The 23,902-nt window shown below is 41.5% G+C and overlaps 1 long non-coding RNA gene across 1 annotated transcript in view; it reads left to right on the forward strand.

The window, feature by feature from the left end:
- The window catches only part of LOC122733575, a 337,836-nt gene extending 316,404 nt beyond the window's left edge, over nt 1-21,432 (forward strand). Inside the window, exon 6 of the long non-coding RNA XR_006353920.1 lies at nt 21,414-21,432. This is a non-coding gene — a long non-coding RNA (uncharacterized LOC122733575). The remainder of the gene's footprint in view (nt 1-21,413) is intronic.
- Nucleotides 21,433-23,902: the final 2,470 nt, after the last annotated feature.

Below are 23,902 nucleotides of genomic sequence, written 5' to 3' on the forward strand. Positions count from 1 at the left end.
CAAAAGACCTGAGTTCAAATATGGCCTCAGACACTTGACACTAACTAGCAGTAAGACCACAGGGAAGTCACTTAACACACAATGCCCTGCAAAAACAAAACAAAACAAAAACCAACATTCTGTTCCAATTTCTCTTCTTCCCTCCTTCTCCACTCTCCTTAGGAAGGTAAGCAATTTAATATGAGTTATAAATGTGTAGTCATGTAAAACATTTCCACTTTACTCAGGTTGTGAAAGAAAAGAGATAAAATACTTAAGAAAAAGGAACAAAAAAATTATGCTTCAATCTGAATTCAGACACCATCAGTTCTTTCTCTGCAGATGGACTGCATTTTTCATAATTCCTTCAGAATTGTCTTGAATCATTGTATTGTTGAAAATAGCTAAGTTATTCAGAGCTGATCATCTTACAATATTGCTTTTATTTTGTACACAGTACATATCACGTTGCATCAACTCATACAAATCTTTCTAGATTTTTCCGATAGCATCCTACTCATCATTTCTTATTGCACAGTAGTGTTCCATCATAATTTCATCCCACAGTTTGTTCAGCCATTTCCCACCTGATGGGCATCTCCTCAATTGTGAATTCAAGTTTTTGGTTTTTATCTCTTTTTGGATACCAAACCAATAGTACTCTTACAAAGTCAAAGAGTTTGTATGGTTTTATCACCCTTTGGCCATAGTTCCAAATTGCTCTATGCAATGTTTGAATCCTTTTACAACTTCACCAAGAGTGCATTAATGTCTCTTTTCCCCATATCCCTTACAACATTTGTCATTTTCCTCTGCTTTTCTAATATTCCATCCATTAAATATGAGGTAGTACCTTGATGCGTTTTGAGTGAGTTACAGCATTTTTTCCATATGGCTATAGATAACTGTGATTATTTCATCTGGAAATGTCATATCTTTTGATCACCTATCAATAGGGGAATATATCTTATTTTAAGGAATTTGCCTCAGTTATCTATGTGTGTGTGTGAAATGAGGCCTGTTAGATGAACTCACTTCAAATTGTTTTTCACAGTTACTATTGCTAACTGCATTTCCCTCCATCCTATTCCCTCCCCATGACATTTAATCTATTTTCTGTCTTCTTTCATCATGCCCTTCCTCAACTGCTCCCTCCCCCAATTTGCCCTCCCTTCTTTCATACCACCCCTCATCCCCTTCCCCTCCTGCTTTCATTCATAGCAAGATAGATTACTATACCCAATTGAGTGTGTATATTATCCCCTCTTTGATCCAATTCTTATGAGAGTAAGGTTTCCTCACTCCCCAGCATGACCCCCATCATCCCTTCACTGTATAAGCTTTTTCCTGTTCCTTTTATATGAGATACTTCACCCCGTTCCACCTCTGCACTAACCTTTCTCACACTGCATTCCTCTGACACATTCATTTTATTTTATTTTTTTATAAAAGATATTGTAACGATTGGAATAACGCCACCTGCTGGATACTAACTGTAGAAGAGTTCTGCCCATGAAGCGAAGGTCTTTGAGGGCAAGACCAGGAGTCTTTGGTATCAGGAAGTGACGCGGACTAGTGGGAGGAGGAAGGAGGAGACGGAGGCTCTCTTCTTTTTGGACTCTGGCAGAGAGCGGAGCTAGAAATGTGCTCTCCCTTTAATAGATAGGAATCTAGGCCTTTCTTTTTCTTTACCAAATTCTTATTCTCCTTAATAAATGCTTAAAAGCCTAACTCTTGCTAAAGCTTATAATTTATTGGCGACCACTCATTAAATAGTTTAGACAGTTTAGCTAGAATTTTAGCCCTTAACAGATGGCTGACCACGAAGAGGAAAGCTAAACTTCAGTCTTCTGATCTTCTGGTTGGGTAAGAAATTTCCCCTCCCTCTCCCTTTAACTGCTAAGTACTGGCGCACTGGCTGTGTTTTCCTTTAAATTTTTTCGAATGGACCTTTTAAACTCCCTAATTACCCTATTTTTGATTTTAGTCTGTTTAACCAGACAAATGGGGGATAAGATCATGTTAATGCTTTGTTTTTGTGGATTTTCTATTTTTCTTTTTATTTTTGTTAAAAGAGCCAGCAACTTACTCACACAAGGAAATATCACTCCCTCTCCCAACCATGCTTTTTCAGAGAAACCTGAAGAGATTCCTGCAGCTTTTCCCAATTCTAACACTAATTGTTGCTCTAATTTTGCATGCCTGGAGGCAATGACCCACCCTCTAGAAGTTTTTAATCCCCTAGCACCTGGAGGCAAAGTGGGGGAAGAGGAATCCAGGCCTGAGTTCAAAATCAAGTCTGATTCAAATTGTGCTGGTCCCTCCCCTCCTCTCCAGACCCCACCCTCTACTCCCCCCATGGCCAAGCCCTTTGCTTCCCCTGCCCGGGAAGTCCAAAGATCTAATGCGCATGCTCAACTTTCTCTAACTACATTTGCAGCTTCAGGCTCAGCCCTTCCCCAGCCTGGCTGTGCTTCTGAGACAACCTTAGAAAACCCTTTAAATTCCAGATATGCTCGTTTTGTTCATAATTTTGCTAACCTGCTTTTGTCTTTAATTAGTAATCTTATAAAGCATTTGTATGGTGAAAAGACTGACAGACAATATAGAGGGGTTAAAGAAGAAAAACTTAAGCTGAATAAGAATGACAATCGTCACCATAGTTCAAGACTCCGCTTCTTTTGCCATGGAAGTATATATATTTTACAGAAATGTAGAAGTAAGAAGCAAGGTATTGATATGAGTATTGGGGATTTTAGATATCGGAATCAAAAGTGTTCTAAATTCACTCAGATTATTAATAGTATCAGTTCAGAGGTTACATAGGATTTCTATACTATTACATATACATTTTGAAATTAATGGTATGGGTTTATTTTCATAGAGATTTTAATGCTTTTGAGATTGTGTCTTATACTTAGTTTCTAAAACAAGGAGAATATTTGTAAAAGCTTTTTATAGTCATGTGATCAAGTTTATATTTTATAATACTCTTATTGATATTAAGTTCATATTCATTTAGATTTCCTTAGTTTGAATTTCACTGTATTTTATTGTTCCATGTGTATTTTCTTCTATTCATTCATCTATCTAATTTTGAAACATCGCAAGATGGTTTTGATTTCATAATACAATGTTAATTCTAGGAGTATTGTGCTCCCATATTCTGAGTTGTTTGTTTTTGTTATTTTTTTTTCTCAACTGATTATTTGATCAAACTCTTTAAAGCATTTCCCTGGCAAATTGTTTGCCATGGCAAGTGTAAATTGATTCTAGAAGTATTATTTTTGATAAGCATATTCCAAAAAAAAAAAAAAAGAGGGGAACATTTGTAAAAGTTGTCTTTGAGATTGTGTTGTGCTTTAACTTTTATTTAAATATGTTCAGATTTTTCAAAAAAGTAATTGTATACTAAGTAAAAAAAAGGGGTATTATTTGAAATTGTTGCATAATTATATATTGTGTTCTGAGTCAAGATGTATTCACATTTTTTGCAATCATTTATTATCCTCAATTTTTAAATCCATATGAGACTTGGATTATGGGAACTTATCATTTAAGACATTAATTGCCTTTATTCTGAGTTATCAGATGCCAGTTGGCCAAGATGCCATCCAATCACAAGAGGAATACATGCAAGAGCAGACACTGAATTGTCACATGAGGGGAGACATGCATGAAGTCAAGGTATGGCCGAGGGAACGGCTTTTGACTAATGTTGAGGTTGGATTCTCTTGGTTTAATATTTTATTTTATTTTTCCCCACAATATTGTACAGATGGCTGGAAGTATTCATCCCACCCATCTTATTCTACGCCTGGCTTCTATGCTCCCTCCTATATGCCTGATGCCATGGACATCTCAATCCCATGCATCTGATTAAGTCTGACTCAGTTTCCTCCAATATGTTCGGTGGCATGGACATATATTCCATCCACCTATTTTAAGCCTGGCATACTGTATGGGCAGTACATATTGCTCAAGTGTGGGAATGCTCATATCCCATCATTTCTCTGTTCTTTTATGGTAACCCCCATAATTATCTCAGGTGTCATGATAAATACAGTGTTGAATTTGGCCTTGACACCTGTTACCAATTATATTAGATTTTTTAAATTTCTCATAATGGCATGAGGATGATTAGGCAGATGATGCAAAAAGTGATGAAACAAAGATAAAAATTATTTTGAAAAATTAATATCACAGCAATTGTCTTCTCAATTACCCTCCATAAGGGGGGACTATAGTAATATTATATAATATATAATAGTAATATTATAATTTTAAAGAATGTTTCAATTTTTGTTTTATTATATGTTTCATGTGTAACAACTAAGATTCTGAATTCCCTTAGACATGTTTTTGAGAACTTTCATTGTTTGATTTGATTATTGACAAAGCTATTTTAAAGTTCTGTTAAGCTCAATTTTGTAGGAAATTTCCTGGCTGATTACCAGTATCCACACATCAACCCCTGAAAAGACTTCCATTCCACGACTACACCTAGAGGACATCTGAGAAAAGACTTTCAGAGACTTTAAATGAACAGTTTTGTTTTGTTTTTTTCTCTTTTCTTTTTCGGTTATAATATACACCATCTGTAATATGTACTCTCTGCAGAGGCCCTCCCTTTGCAAGACCAATGTCAAAGCGTCGGTTCATGAGGACAAAAAAAAAAAAATCGCCCCTCTGGACAAAACTTTCCTCTCTTCCTTTTCTATATTGTTGTTCACATATTATTAGTTAGCAATAGTTATTATATTCTTTTTACTGTTCCGTCAAGGAAACATTTTGTTTCTTGAGGAACAACAGGGGGGACTGTAACGATTGGAATAACGCCACCTGCTGGATACTAACTGTAGAAGAGTTCTGCCCATGAAGCGAAGGTCTTTGAGGGCAAGACCAGGAGTCTTTGGTATCAGGAAGTGACGCGGACTAGTGGGAGGAGGAAGGAGGAGACGGAGGCTCTCTTCTTTTTGGACTCTGGCAGAGAGCGGAGCTAGAAATGTGCTCTCCCTTTAATAGATAGGAATCTAGGCCTTTCTTTTTCTTTACCAAATTCTTATTCTCCTTAATAAATGCTTAAAAGCCTAACTCTTGCTAAAGCTTATAATTTATTGGCGACCACTCATTAAATAGTTTAGACAGTTTAGCTAGAATTTTAGCCCTTAACAATATCAAGCCTTCATATTCAACTCACACCTGTGGCCTGTCTAAATATCCTCAATCCGGGTACCCTAATAATGAGAAAGTTCTTATGTGTTACAAGTATCATCTTCCCATTTAGGAATGTAAACAGTTTAATCTTTTAATAACCAGTATGATTTCTTTTTTCTATTAACCTTTTTGTGCTTCTATGGGGTCTTGTCTTGGAAAGTCAAAGTTTCTATACAGCTCATGTTTTGTCATCTAAATGCCTGAAAGTCCTCTCTTTCATTGAATTCCCATTTTTCCCCCTGAAGAATTATGCTCAGTTTTGCTGGGTAGGTGACTCTTGGTTGTAATTCTAGTTCCTTTTCCCTCCGGAATATCATATTGTCAGACCTCTGATCCTTTGATGTAGAAGCTGCTAGGTCTTGTGTTATCCTGACTGTGTCTCCACAATATTTCAATTGTTTCTTTCTGGCTACTTACAGTATTTTCTCCTTGACCTGGGAGCTCTGGATAGGAATGCTATTTTTATTTTATTTTACTTTATTTTGCGGGCCAGTGGGGGTTAAGTGACTTTCCCAGGGTCACACAGCTAAAAAGTATCAAGTGTCTGAGGCCAGATTTGAATTCAGATACTTCTGAATTAAGGGCTGGTGCTTTATCCACTGTGCCATCTAGCTGCCCCTGGGGATGCTATTTTTATAAATTTTTATATGCCCCACATTGTCTGTGTTATCCTGGAGAAGCCACTGAAACTGCCAGTGCTCTAGGAAACTCTCTAAGAGTGTGAAGTTGCTGAGATGTTGTCAATGGCATTTGAGAGAGGGAGTCTCCTCCTCTGGGATTTGCCCATATCTATCACACACTCACACCCTTTTCCTATTGTTATCCTAACAGGTACCCTGCTCTTAGCTGTCTAGGCTCACTCAGGTACTCCAGGCTCCCTGGGGCATGCTCATCATGGAGATTTGTGGCATCCTGGGGACTCCGAGCTTCCCCTGCCCCCTCCTGAAACTCTGCTTCCTAACTCTGAGACTTCCCAGCTGCCCCTGCCCTCAGTTCCCTACAACATGGGCCTGTCCATTCAGGTGCAAACAGGCTCGTCTGCCTCATAAACACCCCCTGTTACTGTCCCACATAGGTCCTTTCTGAGCATGGTGGAAGACATTTGCCTCAGACCAACATCTTACACAGCCATCCCTTTCATCATGGGTTCTAGAGTTTTGTCAGCAATCTAAGCCATGCTCAATGGCATAAGAGGTTGCAGATGCTAATCTCCCCACTTTCTGGAAAATCAGGAGGACCTTTAGACTTCTGCAGTCCTGTGGAACCTCTCCTGTTCCCCACAAGCTTTCAAATATGACAGTTCAGCAATCAGAGTTCAGCAAATATAGCTGTGCAGCAATCACATCTGCCAGTTCTTTTAGTAAACCAGGATGAACTTTGCCCTGGAGATTAACTGACCACCGTGTGTCCCTGTGGCTCACCTCACCAAGCACATAGAATGTGGAACATCAGACCTGGGAGGGACATTAGAGTATCCAGTTTGAGGCTGTAGATCATCAGATTTAAGAACCAGAAACATCCTGAGAGGGGAAAGGTTTGGACAATTAACATTTTTATAGTATCCCTTATGGTCCAAGCACTGTGCTAGGCATTTTCCAGATACTATCTCATCAGACATTCACAACAACCCTGCAAGGTATGTGCTGTTATTATCCCATTTTACAATTAAGGAAACTGAGGCCAACAGAGGTGCGGAGACTTGCTCAGCCTCACAGCTCTTCTTCCTTCCCTGGCATCTCCCCCTCCCCAGGCCAACCCTCTGACAGCAGCTGACCCCTGCAAGTTCTCCCCCTAATTGGAGGATGGAAGACACCTGGGCCCAGTGGCTTGCCTCTAAGAAGTGCTACTGGGCACTCTCTTACCATCTCCTTTCTTGGCTTTCTTGGCTCTCCCTTATGGATCGTTTTTCTTCAGTGCTTCCCTGATGAAAGACCATCTTCCTGGGCAGAGAGAATAGAATAAGAGTCAAGGAGAAACCTCTCCATCTTCCATTAATTATCACTATCCTATTCATTCTGGCCTCAGGTCTTGGCCTTTTTATTCTTTTGAAGTCTGTCAAGGTGGCAAAACCATCTCTTTTAGGGATTCCAACCATCTGGGGAACTGGATGAAGAAAGAAAGTGTCTTTATGGGGCCAGGATTACCCAAGCCCAACTCCCACTTAGGATTTGTAACCTATTTAACTGGGTCTTGCAGACTGATTTTTTTAAACTTTTAGGAAATTCAGTTTGAGTCTATAACCACAGCAATAACACAACCCTCGAAATAAGTACTCAGGGTCCAGAAAGACAAATTCCTCTATGGACTAAGTCCAGAAGTACATCTATTTGTGTATCGTAATCTATAACCACTAGGACAAGAGCCGTATGTGGCTGGTGTGATTCAGCCTCAGTCCTCTGAATTAGGATTTCTCATCGCTTTAATCAGAATTCTGAAATCAAATGGTTTTTTCCTATAATGTTGTATAAATTGTTTTAGTTCTGCTCATTTCGGTCTTCATTAAAATATAGTTGTCTGTCCACTTCCCTCTGGAACTGACCATCATGACTTATGGCAAAATCATATTCCATTATGTTCTTTTGCTACAATTTGTTTATTCATTCCCATTAGGTGCCCACCTTCTTAATTTCTAGCTTCTGGCAACTATGATAAGAACGACTATCAATAATTGGTGTATATGATGGTTGCCTTCACAGTAGGTCTCATATTGGATTTGTTTGTACAAAATGCATTCACAGTTCAGTGGTTTGGGGTGGGGGGCATAGTTCTAACTTGCTTTCCAGAGCTGCAAGGACAATTCTTATCTCCATGAATGATGCCTTGCTATGCCTCTTTTCCCTTAGCCTCTCTGACCTTTTTCGATTTCCAATTCTGGTGTGTATGAGGGGGAAGCTGAGAGTTCTTTTAATTGGCATTTCTGTCATTATTAGTAATTTGGAGCATTTTGTCATATGGTCTTTGATAGGTTAGATTTCTCCTTTGAAAATTGCCTGCTCAAAGAATTGAAAATTGAGAGGATGCCCATCAATTAGAGAAGGGCTGAACAAGTTGTGCTACACAATTGTGATGGAATGTAATTGTGCGGTAAGAAATGTAAGCAGGATGGTTTCTGAAAAACCTGGGAAGATTTACATGAATTGATGCAAATTTCACTGAGCAGAGCTAGAACATTGTAAACAGTAACGGCGATGTTGTGACATTGCTCAACTGTGAGAATTAGCTACTTTCATGAAAACCATAATCCAAGATACTTTCAAAGGAACTATGATGAAAAATGCTGTCTTCAGAGAGAAAGAGATTGAACTGATGATTTCTGAGTGCATATTGGAGCCTATGTTTTCACTTTTTTTTCTTTCCTGTTTTTAAGACTTTTCTCAACTTGGCTAATATGGAAATATGTTTTGCATGACTTCACATGTATTCTATTGTTTTCCATTTAAATGGGTGTTGGACAGGCTGGAGGGTGTCAGAATTTGGAATTGAAAAACAATTTTTAATAGAACATTAAATGATCCAAGGCAGTTCCAAAAGACTTATGATGGAATATGCTCTTAGCATCCACTAAAACAACTATGGAGCCTGAATGCAGATCAAAATATACTATTTTTATTTGGTTGTTGTTATTTTTTTCTTGTAGTTTCCCCTGTTGTGATTCTTCTTTTACAACATGACTAATATGTAAATAAACATAACATGAGCGTGTGTGTGTGTGTGTTTGTAAATACACAGGCACAGACATGGACAGAAAGGGGAGGAACACACAGAAAGAGGGAGGGGGGACACATGGACAGAGAAAGAGGGGAAATATGGACAGAGAGAGAAGGGAAATATGGACAGAGAGACAGGGGACACAGGGATGGAGGTAGGGAGCACAGACAGACAGGGACAGACAGTCCTTCAGGCAGTCTGAGTGAATACGTGTCTGAGATGCTAAAGTTTCTGGAAGAACAGCTGAGCTCTTAGCTTGGTCTTCAAAGGACATTCACAGTCTCCATAATCCTTGTCAGACAGACATGTTTCACTAGGGATTTATTTACCTGGAGTCTTGCACATCTTTTTAGGAGGGTCTTAAACTAAAAATGCCTCCATTTTAGGCAGCTAGGTGGCACAGTGGATGGAGCACCAGGCCTGAAGCCAGGAAGGCTCATGCTCCTCAGATCAAATGTGGCCTCGGACACCTACTAGCTGTGTGACGGTCAGCAAGTCACTTGCTCTTGTTTGTCTCAATTCCTTATCTGTCTGATGAGCTGGAATAGGAAATGGGAAAGTATTCTATTATCTCTGGTAAGAAAACCCCACTTGGGGTCAGGAGAGTCAGACCTCACTGAAACAAATGAAAAAGCTCCAGATGGAGGGAATAGGAGGTGAAAAATCCTCCCACACATATCAGCCTAGTCCAATCATTTCCTCTGGATGAGGAAGAGCAAAGAGGTCAGTGTCACTGAATCCTGGGCTCCGTGGAAAGGAGTAAATTGCAAGAAGACTGGACAAGAAGGAAGGGATTTGGTTAGAAAAGGCTTTAAAAACCAAAAAAGATTTTATATTTGATCCTGGAAATGATATGCAGCCACTTGAGTTAATTGAAGAGGTTCATAAGATGGTCCTTCCTAATCCTCTGGAAGATGATGGGGACATCTGAATGGAGGATGGATGGGAGGGAGGAGAGACAGGAGGTAGTGAGACCAACCAGCAGGCTGTGGCCATGAGTTGATGAAGGTGTGCTCTAGGGTGGTGTCAGTATTGGAAGGAGGGAAGGGGGTGTGTATGATAGGTGTTGTTAAGGTAGAAGCAGGAGATTGCAATGTGTGAGGTGAGGAAAATGACTCTCTTCTTCCTCTTGGTGAAAATGACCCTTTTCTCCAATTCAATCTCTAACTCAGCATTGGTGTGTCAAAAGCTCTTTGATTTTCATTCTCAGGAGAATGGGTACTTGCAAGCAAGTGCTACAGCCAGGAATTACAAAGCATAGGGGCTCCAGGCCCCCCCCATTTCTTTTTTTTTGCAGTACAATGGGGGTTAAGTGACTTGCCCAGGGTCACACAGCCAGCAAGTGTCAAGTGTCTGAGGCTGGACCTGAACTCAGGAACTCCTGAATCCAGGGCCGGTGCTTTATCCACTGTGCCACCCAGCCGCCCCCCTCCAGGCCCCTTTTATCCCTGGTGCCTAAGGGAAAATGAATGCTCCCCTTGTTCATCACTGGCTGTTTACTTACAGGATACAATCTAAGGGCAAAAAAAACTAGCTAAGGGGAATGCAGTATTGTTTATGATAATTTTCAATAATTCTTCTTTGAGTTCTTAGCCAATAGTGAAGTCACAGAGGAACATTTCTTCAATCCTCTCTTATATGGACACAGCCCAGGAACGGACCTAGTTGAGACCAGCACAGGCCTCTTGAACTACACGATCTGTCTGCATAAGGGGAGGGGGTGGGGGATTGAGACCCAAGCCCTCAAACAGGTCCAGAAGATTACAATTTGATCAGTACTGATGTGGCCGTTGTGTCCTACTGAGAGGGGACCATTACTCCTTTCCTCACATGGTCTAAGCACAAGAAAGGCATTCAGGATGGCACACAGGTTGAAAGCCTGGCTGCCTGGGGAAGTTGGTGTTGCCCACAACAGGAATATTGGATTTTGAAAGTAGGAAAGTTGTGGGGGGAGTGACCTCAGTGTTGGCATCTTGAGCTGAAGACATCTACAAGCCAAACAATTCAATCTGTCCTTAAGGCAACTGGGGTTGCTAGACTGGAAGTCCGCACAGAGATTGTTGTTGTTTGCTCTTTTCAGTCTTGTCTGACTCTTCATGACCCCATTGATATGGTGGGAAAATGGGGTACGGGATGTGTTAGGGATTGGGGTTCTTGGGAATTCCTCTTTAAAGAATTACACCCTCTTGCACACAAAACTTAGAATAAGGTGATAGTTTATTTAGGAGCAAGGGAAGGGAAGGGTGGGGGGAGGGAATCCATGAAAGAAATCCTTAGACTTTTCATGGGGAGATTTGGCATAAAGCACATGGCTCAAAGGTACCAAATCTCCTCGAACAGGAGATTGGAAGGTACTTTTATAGAGGACTGATGGGGGTGGACCATCTTCCTGTGGAAAGTTCCTTTAGAGAGGGAGGACCATCCCCCACTGGTGGTAGCTCGGGAAATTGGGTGAAAAGTGGAGGACCATCTCCCACTGGTAGTGACTAAAGGAATTGGGTGAGGAGTGGCTACAGATCCCTCTTCAGAACACAAAGGCCGAAGCCACACCCAAACTTATCTCCCCAGGGTATGGGAGACCAGAATGAAGGGTAGGAATCCCAACCTAGCTCAGTCCGATTTGGTTCAGTTTATCTCTCTAGGTGTCATCTGTCCTCTGGTTTAGTTTCTCAAGGAGAAGATTCCTTGGTGTGCCCCAGAGAAATTCTGGGGTGCTCTGCGCCCCATGACACCATTTGGGGTTTTCTTGGCACAGATACTGGAGTGGTATGCCATTTCCTTCTCCAGATCATGTTACAGATGAGGAACTGAGGCAAACAGGTTCAGGTGACTTGCCCAGAGTCAGTTACACCTCTAGAAAGTGTCTGAAGCCAGAGTTGAAGTCAGAAAAATGAGTCTTCCTGACTTCAGGCCTGGCAGTCTATCCACTTCACCACCTAGCTACCCTGGAGAGAGATTAGGGTTAGATGCAAAGATTGGAGAATCATCTGCATAGAATTGATAACTGAATCCATAGATCTTGATGCAATCACCAAATGAATAGAATATAAGGAGAAGAGAAGAGGGCTCTGGGGCAGCTGCTTGTAAAACAATCACCATTAGTGGGTATGACCTGGATGAAAATTGAGGCAAGGAGATAGAGAGGGAGGGGTCAGCTAGGGAGGTGGAGAACCAGGAGAGAGCATTTTTCAGGAAAACTAAGAAGGAAGAGACTATCAAAAGGAAGAAGGTGACAGACAGTGTCAGTGGGTCACCTAATGTATGGCGTTATATTATATTTCCCCCTCATATTTCTAGGTCACCTTTTCTGTTGCCCACATTTTGGGCATTTGTGCATGTCCATCTCTGGTCGTGGACTTGATTTGTCTTTGTTTTTAGAGATTTGTCTCTGGTGAATTACAGATTCTCTAGTTCCATTCTGCTTCCTAGGATGCATCAGCTACTTGCTATGCTACTGGGCTTGGCTGACATGTGTAGGATGCTTTTTCCCTCCCTCTTCTCACTATTGTTAGTTCAAGACCCTTTTGATGCACGTGCAAGACTCCAGTTAAATATGCAAAACCTTTGTTAGTAAGGTCAGTATCTTATGGAGACTATTTCTATCCTGTGAATACTTGAGTAAGAATCAGATATTGATCCTTAAACTCTATCTCTGTCAAGAGCCCAACCGGGTTTTTCTTGAAGTATCCCTCATACTGGGGATAGATGGCTGGCTCAGTGGAGAGAGTCTCAGGCCTGGAGTCAGGAAGACCTGTGTTCAAACTCATTAGCTAAGTGATCCTGGGAAAGTCACTTAACCTCCATTTACCTCCACTCCTTCATTTGTGAAATGGGGAAAATGAGAGTAACTATCTCCCAGGTTGTTGGAAGGATCAAATGAGGCAATAATTGTAAAGTGCTTAGAAAAGTGTCTGTCACATAGTAAGTATATACTCTGTCTCGATCTGTTTGTCTTTCTGTCTCTCTGTTAGCTAATTACTAGGCTCACCATCTCTCAACTTTGGGCTTTTAAAAAATGTTTTTGTTGATATTTTCTGTATCTATCATAGTCATTCCATATATTCCTCCCCATCCTCCAGAGCCTTCCCACATGATGTATGGTATTTTTAATAGAGAAAAAAAGTCTGCACAACTGATGGATACATTGAGAAAGCATGCACAACGTAACACTTCTTGATCTGCCACCTCCCCAGAGGGATAGGTTTGGGGTGTTTTCTCATCTCTTCATTTGAGTCCTGTTTGATCGTTATCATTTTGTTACATGTACTTTTGATTTGGGGGTGGTGGTCATTTTTTTCACTTATGTTGTATATTGAACTAAGCAGGGCCTTAAATCAGAAAGTCAGACCTTGAAGAGACAGGAGAAAATGTGTCAACCAAGGTGGAAGGGGCCTTTAGAACATGGACTATTAGCCCTGGAAATGAACCAAACACATAGAATGTGGAATATCAGCCCTGGGAGGGACATTAGAGTATCAAGTTTGAGGCTGTAGATCATCGAATTTAAGAACCAGAAACATCCTGAGAGGGGAAAGGTTTGGAGAATAAGCATTTTTATAGTACCCCTTATGTTCCAAGCACTGTGATAGGCACTTTCCAGATACTATCTCATCAGACATTTACAACAACCCTGCAAGGTATGTGCTGTTATTATCCCATTTTACAATTAAGGAAACTGAGGCCAACAGAGTGGCAGAGATTTGCTCAGGGTCACACAGCTAGTAAGTACCTGAGTCTGGATTAGAACTCAGGTCTTCCTGACTCCAGGCCCAGTACTCCATCCATTGAGCCACCTGTCTACAGAACTTGGACTGTTCTAAGGTGGAAGAGAATGGAGAGAATCCAACATAGAGCTAAAGGTGCCTTAGAATATAAAATATAAAAGCTGACAGAGACCTTAGAGTTAATCTATGCCAAAATACTCACCTTCTTGATAGGAAGACTGAGGCCCAAGGAAGAATGTGACTTGCTGAGTGACCACTGCCCAAATTACTGGAAGCTCAGAGATTCAATCCCATGTCTTTATTCCAAGTGCAGTACTCTTTTTTTTTAATGATTTTTACTTCTTTTTTTCAAATCTTAATAGTATTTTATTTTTTCCTGTTACCTGCAAAGATAGTTTTCAACATTCGTTTTTATACAATTTTGAGTTCAAAATTATTCTCCCTCCCTGCCTTCCCTCCCCAAGAGAGAAAGCAATGTGATCTAGGTTGTATATGTACAGTACACTATGACCACGTGGGATTTGTACCAGCAATGCAGGCCTGGTTCAACATTAGGAAAACTAATAATAAACCACATCAATAAGAAAAGTAACCAAAATCATATGATTCTTAGGCAATTATTTTCATCAGAGAGCTTTTGTACCTCCTTTTCCAATTTGACTTTTCAAGCTGTTGACTTTTTTCTCATGTCTTTCCTGCATCACCTTCATTTCTCTTTCCATTTTTTCCTCTACCTCTCTAACTTTATCTGCAAAGTCCTTTTTGAGCACCTCTATGGCCTGAGACCAGTTCTTATTTTTCTTGGAGGCTTTAGATATAGGGGCCCTGATGTTGACATCTTCCTCTGAGGATGCCCCTTGGTATTGCTTGTTACTGAAGAAACTTTCTATGGTCTTCACCTTTCTCTGTCGGCTCATCTTGTCTTTCTTTTACTACACTTTTATCTCCTTAAAATGGGGCACTGTTGGGGCAGCTATGTGGCGCAGTGGATAGAGCACCGGCCCTTGAGTCAGGAGTACCTGAGTTCAAATCCGGCCTCAGACACTTAACACACACTTACTAGCTGTATGACCCTGGGCAAGTCACTTAACCCCAATTGCCTCACTAAAAAAAAAAAAAAATGGGGCACTGTTTCCAGTCTGCAGTATCCTAAGCTTAAGAAGTCCCAGGTGGTATGATTTAAGGAGAATCAGGTTTTTCCCTCACCCGGCCTGTTTCCTGGTCCTAGATGACCCCCGGACCAACTTGCTGATCAACCAGCTTTGTGTGTTGTGGTTGTTAGCTCCGATGAGCTTGTGCCCCTCCCCCACCTGTGCCCCTTCTACTTGAGCCTACCACCTGGTTCTCAGTAGGGGTGTAAAATCCAAGTTCTGCCTTAGCATCAGCATAGACCCCTGTAGTCTCTCCCCTGCCCAGGCCTCAGTCCACTCACCAGACTGTGAGCTTAGTTCCAGATGACACTGGTGCTTCAGCTGATTCAGAGGCTCTGGAGGTCTCCTTCTCTGGTGAGGACTTCCTGAGACTGGATCTGTGTCAGGGTGACTGTGGGGTTGGACCTGACTCCTGTATGAGCACAGCAGCTCCCTCCTTCTGACCTTCCAAGCTGTTCTTGGTTAGAAGATGATTTCAGCCCATTCTTATGTGAGTTTTGCTGCTCCAGGCATTTTCCTATGACCTTATTTGGATGTTTTTTGGAGCAATCCTGTTGTCATGGGGTGCAGAGCACCCCAGAATTTCTCTGGGGCACACCGAGGAATCTTCTCCTTGAGAAACTAAACCAGAGAACAGATAACGCCTAGAGGAACCAAATCGGACTGAGCTAGCTTGGGATTCCTACCCTTCATTCTGGTCTCCCTTATCCTGGGGAGATAAGTTTGGGTGTGGCTTCGGCCTTTGTGTCCTGAAGAGGGATCCATAGCCACCCCTCACCCAATTCCTTTAGTCACTACCAGTGGGGGATGGTCCTCCACTGCTCACCCAATTCCCCCAGCTACCACCAGTAGGGGATGGTCCTTTCTCACTAAAGGAACTTTTCACGGGCAGATGGTCCACCCCCATCAGTCCTCTATAAAAGTACCTTCCGGTCTCCTGTTCGAGGAGATTTGGTACCTCTGAGCCATGTGCTTTGTGCCAAATCTCCCCATGAAAAGTCTAAGGATTTCTTTCATGGTTTCCCTCCCCCCACCCTTCCCTTCCTCCTAAATAAACTATCACCTTATTCTAACTACGTTTTGTGTGCAAGAGGGTGTAATTCTTTAAAGAGGAATTCCCAAGAACCCCAACCCCAACCCTTACCCATTTTCCCACTATATCATCTGGCGCCCGAACGTTGTAGGGATGTGGGATTTTCCTCTTTCCTCTTAACACACAAAACTGGGGGGTGGGAACCTCCCTTCTGGGTTTCCTTTCTCCCTCTCCCGCCTGACTCAACCTCCCGTTTGAGTCACAGAGAGGTAGAGAGAGGGTCAGCTTTCGCACGTGACAGTGGAGGGCAGCCTGAGTCTCCCTCCCTCGCTGAAAGCTCAAACAGACGTCTGGACCACGCTTGGCACAGAACCTGGAGGTAAGGCCCTACCTTCTGGGTTTCTCTTCTCCCTCTCCCACCGGACTCAACCTCCCGTTTGAGTCACAGAGAGGTAGAGACGGTCGGCGTCTGCACGACAGCAGAGAGCAGCCTGGGACTCCTAGATGTCCGAACCACACTCGGACTCTCAGACTTCACGTTTCTGGGTAAGAACATTTATGCTTATGTGTCTATCCCTTACCAGCTCTCTGCTCTTGGTTCAGACTATTCTCCTTAGACAGTAGTTATGGGACAGAAAGGGAGTGTTCCGAAAAATTCACCTCTAGGGTGCATCCTAAGAGATTGGACTAAATTGGAACTTAAAAACCTGAAAAAGAGGTGTATGATACATTTTTGTAACAATTTATGGCCACATTATCCTCTAGGAAGTGAAGGAAATTGGCCTGTACACGGCACCCTTAATTATAATACCATCTTGCAATTGGACAAGTTTTGCAAGCGTGAAGGGAGATGGACAGAGATTCCATAGTATCGGCTTTTATGAGTTTGAGCCAGAAGTCAAAGGGAAAGGATGAGGTCCCCTTGCCGGTTGAGAATCACCACAAGCCCAAGCAATTCGCTAACTCTTCGGGCACCTACTCTGAGACCTCAGCCTCTCCTCCTCCTCAAACCCATTCCCTACCTGTTTCTCGTTCCACTCCTTCTCCGCCTGCTTCCGTACCTATGGGTCAACCACAGTCATATCACTCTATGACTGAGACCTCTCCTTGCCCACTGGCTGATCTCAGAACCAATTCCCTGTGCCACACGGGGAGTGGATATCAGTCTCCCTCTATCCTGCTCTACCCCATTTACAATCGGGGGGAACTCCAATATGTTCCCATTTCTCCTGTTTTTTCCATTCAGCCTACCCCATCTGCTTTACCTAATCTGCAGTCACCTACGGCTATCTCCCTTTCCCCATCTCCACCCATGCTGCAGCCAAAGATTGTTTCCCCTCCCCCACCTACTCCACAGCCAAAGTCTGTCACCCCTCCCCCACTGGGCCCTGCGCCCAATCCTCTGTCTCCACCTGAGCTATCTCCCCAACCCAGGTCCTTACCAGCGTCTCCCACTACTTCCCTGCTTCCATTAAGGGAATTTCCCATTGGGAAGGGCACAACAGTAAGGCACGCCCCTTTTTCTATAAGCAAGTTATCTCAGATTAAAGAGAAATTGGGGAGCTACTCAGAGAACCCCACAAAGTTCATAGATGGCTTTAAGTCTGTGACACTGGAGTTTGACCTTTCCTGGACTGATTTGCAAATTATTCTTGCCAGCTGTTGTACCCCTGATGAGAAAAAACAGATTTGGGACCTGGCGGTACAAGTTGGGGATGAACACTCGCAGGTTGGAAATTGGGTTGGGGTCCCTGGATTTACAGCTGTCCCGGTCATAGAACCGAGATGGAACTATGATAACAGGGAAGACAGAGCTCGTAGAAATCACATGGTCACCTGCCTAGTTGAGGGAATGAGAAGGGGGGTTAAGAAACAAGTCAATTATGGAAAGGTGAGGGAGATAACACAGGGGTCTGATGACAATCCTGCTGTCTTCATGAGCCGCTTAGCAGACTCTCTGAAGAAATATACTAACCTAGACTCCCAAAGAGATGTAGGAATTACTGTTCTCAATATTCATTTTATCAGCCAGTCTGCTCCTGACATTAGGAGAGAGCTCCAGAAGTTAGACTGGAGTCCCCAGATCCCATCCTCACAACTCCTTGACATTGCTTTTAAGATTTTTAATAACAGGGACCTTGCAGTAGCCAAAGAGAGAGAAAAGATGGCTCATGCCCGCTCCATAGACCAAGCTTCTATAATAGCAGCAGCCATCACCACATCTGCTACCAGCAGAACTCTGGCTGGCCGAGATTCTGGCAGCTGCAGTAAACCGGGACACAGAAGTGGGGGACGCCGCACGAAGGTGAGGTCAGCTCTCCTACCTCTTTGTCCCCAGGGCAGCACCCAAGAGATCGGCTCTGCAGCTTGCTCTCCTGACCAGCATCGTGTCAGGCCTATGGCCAAGCTGGACATAGGAGGCAAGCCTAGGAATGGTTTTGGGGTGACCTCTGTCTTACTCTCTGGTTCAGGTCCTAGCATGCAATCAAGGCACAAAGTGGGGATGGGATAAAAGGACCCTTAATGTAGACAGACACTGCCTATCTCAGAATTAGGCTTGAACTCCCTCCTGTAAAGCAGGCCACACCCTGTCCTGCAAAAAGGTCCCACCTGACTCCTGATCTGATAAAGTCCCTTTTCGTTTTTTGGGGGGTTTTTTGCTCTGGTCAGTTTTAATTTTTTTTGTTTAAGTCTGTTCCATCTAGGCTCAAGGATTCATGACACTGTGCCTACGTGTTGCCTCTGGACTCTCTGGGCCCCTCACAACTCCGAGCATTCCAGGCCTTCTCCACTTCTCTCCCCTCCCCCTCCCTTGCGCCTTGATTCTTCGACCCCCGGTCAGCATGAAGCAGTTTCAGAAGAATCTTCGTCCCCTTTCCTTATATATAGAGAAGTGGGGAATGTCATGGGGTGCAGAGCACCCCAGAATTTCTCTGGGGCACACCGAGGAATCTTCTCCTTGAGAAACTAAACCAGAGGACAGATAACGCCTAGAGGAACCAAATCGGACTGAGCTAGCTTGGGATTCCTACCCTTCATTCCGGTCTCCCTTATCCTGGGGAGACAAGTTTGGGTGTGGCTGCGGCCTTTGTGTCCTGAAGAGGGATCCATAGCCACCCCTCACCCAATTCCTTTAGTCACTACCAGTGGGGGATGGTCCTCCACTGCTCACCCAATTCCCCCAGCTACCACCAGTGGGGGATGGTCCACCCCCATCAGTCCTCTATAAAAGTACCTTCCGGTCTCCTGTTCGAGGAGATTTGGTACCTCTGAGCCATGTGCTTTGTGCCAAATCTCCCCATGAAAAGTCTAAGGATTTCTTTCATGGTTTCCCTCCCCCCACCCTTCCCTTGCTCCTAAATAAACTATCACCTTATTCTAACTACGTTTTGTGTGCAAGAGGGTGTAATTCTTTAAAGAGGAATTCCCAAGAACCCCAACCCCAACCCTTACCCATTTTCCCACTATATCATCGTCATGAGTTCCGGAGCTCACTGCCTTTCCTCTGCCATCTTGGCTCTGCCCGCTAAGAAATGATTCTATACTTTCTAGCTACTGACTAGCTTTTTTGTTTGTTTGTTTGTTTGGTGAGTCAGTTGGGGTTAAGTGACTTGCCCAGGGTCACACAGCTAGTAAGTGTCAAGTGTCTGAGGTTGGATTTGAACTCAGGTCCTCCTGAATCCAGGGCTGGTGCTTTATCCACTGTGCCATCTAGCTGCCCCCCATTCCTAATAAAAACACTAGAGAGTTTAGGAATAGGTGGAGCTTTCCTTAAAATAATAAGGATTATCTACCTAAAACCATCACCAAGCATTATATGCAATGAAGATAAGTTAGAGGCCTTCCCAATAAGATCAGGGGTGAAATAGGGATGTCCATTATCACCACTATTATTTAATATTGTACTAGAAATGTTAGATTTAGCAATCAGAGAAGAAAAAGGTTTTAAAGGAATTAGAATAGGCAAGGAGGAAACAAAACTATCACTCTTTGCAGATGATATGATGGTATACTTAAAGAATCCTAGAGAATCAACTCAAAAATTACTTGAAACAATTAACAACTTTAGCAAAGTAGCAGGATATGAAATAAATCCACATAAATCATCAGCATTTCTATACATGACCAACAAAGTCCAGCAGCAAGAAATAGAAAGAGAAAATCAATTTAAAGTAACGGTAGAAAATATAAAATACTTGGGAGTTTACTTGCCAAGACAAATCCAGGAACTCTATGAACACAACTACCAAACACTCTTCACACAAATAAAATCAGATCTAAATAATTGGAAAAATATCAATTGCTCATGGATAGGCAGAGCTAATTTAAAAAAAAATGACAATTCTACCTAAATTAATGTACTTTTTCAGTGCCATACCAATCAGACTACCTAAAAATTATTTTATAGAGCTAGAAAAAATAATAACAAAATTTATCTGGAAAAACAAAAAGTCAAGAACGTCAAGGGAAATAATGAAAAAAAAATTTGTAGGAATGTGGGTTAGCTGTACCAAACCTGGAGCTTTACCATAAAGCGACAGTCATCAAAAATATCTGGTACTGGCTAAGAAATAGAGTGGAGGATCAATGGAATAGGCTAGGGACAGGAAAAACAGTAGTAAATGACACTAGTAATGTAGTGTTTGATAAACCCAAAGAATCCACCTTCTGCGACAGGAACTCAGTATTTGAAAAAAACTGCTGGGAAAACTGGAAGATAGTATGGCAGAAATTAGGTATAGACCAATATCTTACTCTCTATACTAAAATAAGGTCAAAATAGATACATGATTTAGACATAAGAAGTGATACCATAGGTAAACTAGGAGATGAAGGAATAGTCCACCTTTCGTATCTTTGGAAAGAACAGTGTATGACCAAACAAGAGATAGAGAATATTATCAAATGCAAAATGAATGATTTTGATTACATTGAATTAAAAAGTTTTTGTACAAACAGAAGCAATGCATTCATAATTAGAAGGGACGCAGAAAGCTGGGAAACAATTTTTATGGCCAGTACTTCTGATAAAGACCTCATGTCTAAAACATAAAGGGAACTAAATCAAATTTATAAGAATCCAAGTCATTCCCCAATTGAGAAATGGTCAAAGGACGTGAACAGGCGGTTTTCTGATGAAGAAATCAAAGTTATCTATTCCCATATGAAAAAATGCTCGAAATCACTAATGATTAGAGAGATGCAAATTAAAACAACTCTGAGGTACTACCTGACACCTATCAGATTGGCTAACATGGCAAAAAAAGGAAAATAATAAATATTGGAGAAGCTGTGGAAAAATTGGAGTGCTAATGCATTTTTGGTGCAGCTATGAACTGATCCAGCCATTCTGGAGAGCAATTTGGAATTATGCCCAAAGGGCTATAAATCTTTGCATACCCTTTGACCCAGTGGTGCCACTTTTGGGTCTTTTTCCCAGGGTGATCATGGAAAAGGGAACGGGACCCACATGTAGAAAAATATTTATAGCTGCTCTCTATGTGGTGGTAGGGAATTGCAAGTTGAGGGGATGCCCATCAGTTGGGCAATGGCTGGACAAGTTGTGGTATATGAATGTGATGGAATACTATTGTGTTGTAGGAGACGATGAGCAGGACACTTTCAGAGAGACCTTGAGGGTCTTGTGTGGGCTGATGATGAGTGAGATGAGCAGAACTAGAAGAACATTGTACACAGTATCATCAACATTGTGTGTTGATCTACTGTGATGGAGTATATTCTTCTCACCAATGCAATGGTACAGAAGAGTACTGGGGGACTCATGATAGAGGAGGATCTCCAAGTCCAGGAAAAAGAAAGGAACTGTGGAGTATGGATGCTGACTGAATTATATCATTTCTTTTGTTTTTGGTGCTGTTGTTTTTCTGTTTTGAGGTTTTCCTCATTCCTCTGATTTTTCTCTAATAATATGACTAATGCAGAAATATGTTTAATGTTATTATATGAATATGTATGTGTATATATACATATGTATACACATGTATATGTATATATGTATATATATAAACCTATATCAGATTACCTACTGTCTAGGGAAGGGGGGAGGAAGGGGAGGGAGGGAGAAAAATCTGAAATTGGAAAGCTTGTATAAACAAAAATTGAGAACTATCATTACATGTAACTGGAAAAAATACTTTGTTAATTTTTTTTAAATTAAAAAAATTACTTGACATTAGGTTTTTAAAAAGTAGATCAATATAAAAAACTACAAAAGGAACAACTGGACACATGGCATTACTCAGTGTTTGATAAACCCCAAAACATAAATTCCCTAGGGAAAACGGAATGTATTCTGACAGAAATTAGGTCTAAAACATTTTACAACACACTAAATCCAAAATGGATATTTAACTTAATTATTAGAGATCCTACCATAAGAACGTTAGGATTAAAATTGATGCTAGTACCTGTTTAAACTATGGCTAGGTGGTGAATTATGAAACAAACAAGGGTGAGAAGCAATAAGTAAAGACAAAATTGGAAATCTTGATTATATGAAATTGAAATACTTTTGTATGAACAAAATTAATAAACTAGGATAGGAAGGAACGTAGTTAACTTGGGAAAAAATCTTTCCATCAAATAATCCTGATAAGGGACTGACATCCAAGATATGTAGGAACTAACAGAAGAAGAATGACAAACTCTTTAAGAACCATGTGAATCACAAGATCATGGTACCATAGAGTCAGAACTGAAAGGAACCTGAGTAGTCATCCAGGAAAACTCCTAATTTCACAGATCAGGAAATTGAGGTCCAGGGAGGCTAAGTGACTTGCCCAGGGTCACACAGCTAATGTATCTAGTTCAGGATCCAAAAATATCTTCCTGACCCCTAAACACCCTTACCCCCATTAGAATGTGAGTTCCTTGAAGGCAGACACTGTTTTGTCTTTCTTTGTATCCTCAACATGGCACTTGACATACAGTACTTAATATTTATTGATTTGACACTAAGTCCAAGGCTCTATCCACTATGCCATATTGCCTCTCATTGCTCAAAATCACAAAAAGAGAAATGCGAATCAAAACAATTCTTTTCACTTCACAACTGGTACAATGGCAAAGATGGGAATAGTCAACTTTGCAGGAGTTGTGCAAAGACTAGCACACGATGCGATTATACGAATACAATAAGTAGAATGTCCCTACCCTTGGACAGAGATTGTACTGGGAGGACAGTGATTTCTTAAAAAGTGCTGCATATGCAACAAAACATTGCACGATATCTGAAGTGATGCAGCGAAATAAACTCAACTAGGGAAATAACATACACATTGACAAGGAAACAATGAAAATGGAATTTTATGAAAATCATAAGAAGATAGTGAAAAACATTTCACTAAGTCCCAGACAAGCACAGACTCCACAAAAATACCTCAGTAGAGCTCTAAAAATGTACCATAAGAAAACCAAAGAGAATCAGAAATTCTTCCTAGAGTTCAGGACTAAAACAAAAAGAACACAAAGCTCCTATAATCCTGGGGAAGTCCTAAACAGAGAAAAGGCTGGGTAGGTAAAGGATGATCCCAGGGCTGTAGCCACATCGCTAGACCAGCATCCAGCACCAGGTTACCTAGCGGTAGGAGAAAGATAGAAAACAGAGTATCTAGGAAGGAACAAGTGGCAAGGAAAATTAATTCCTCAGGACAGGTAAACCTAACCCAAAAACTGAACTCCCAGAAAATAAAATAGGCCAAGCAGAAAATGATTCTGAAATGAAAAGATATATTAAGGAAAAATCAAAAGCCTGAAAAAAGGAAACCTTTATCAGAATAACTGACTTGAAAAACAAGATGAGGAGAGGTGATCTAAGAATCTTAATATATGAAAATCACAACAATAACAATAAAAGAAGTTTGAGTTCCATATTTCAACAACTCATAAATAAAAACTGCGCAGCACTCTTAGAACCAGGGAGCAAAATAAAATATAGGAATAACATAGCAGTTGCCTCCTGAAAGGAACCCCGAAATGAAAATTTCCAGGAACATCAGAGCCATAATTCCAAATTTCCAAGGCAAAGGAAAAAAAAAAACTGCAAACCACCAAAAAGTTCAAGTGCCAAG

The sequence above is a fragment of the Dromiciops gliroides genome, chromosome X (genome assembly GCF_019393635.1).
Source record: "Dromiciops gliroides isolate mDroGli1 chromosome X, mDroGli1.pri, whole genome shotgun sequence".
Lineage (NCBI taxonomy): Eukaryota > Metazoa > Chordata > Mammalia > Microbiotheria > Microbiotheriidae > Dromiciops > Dromiciops gliroides.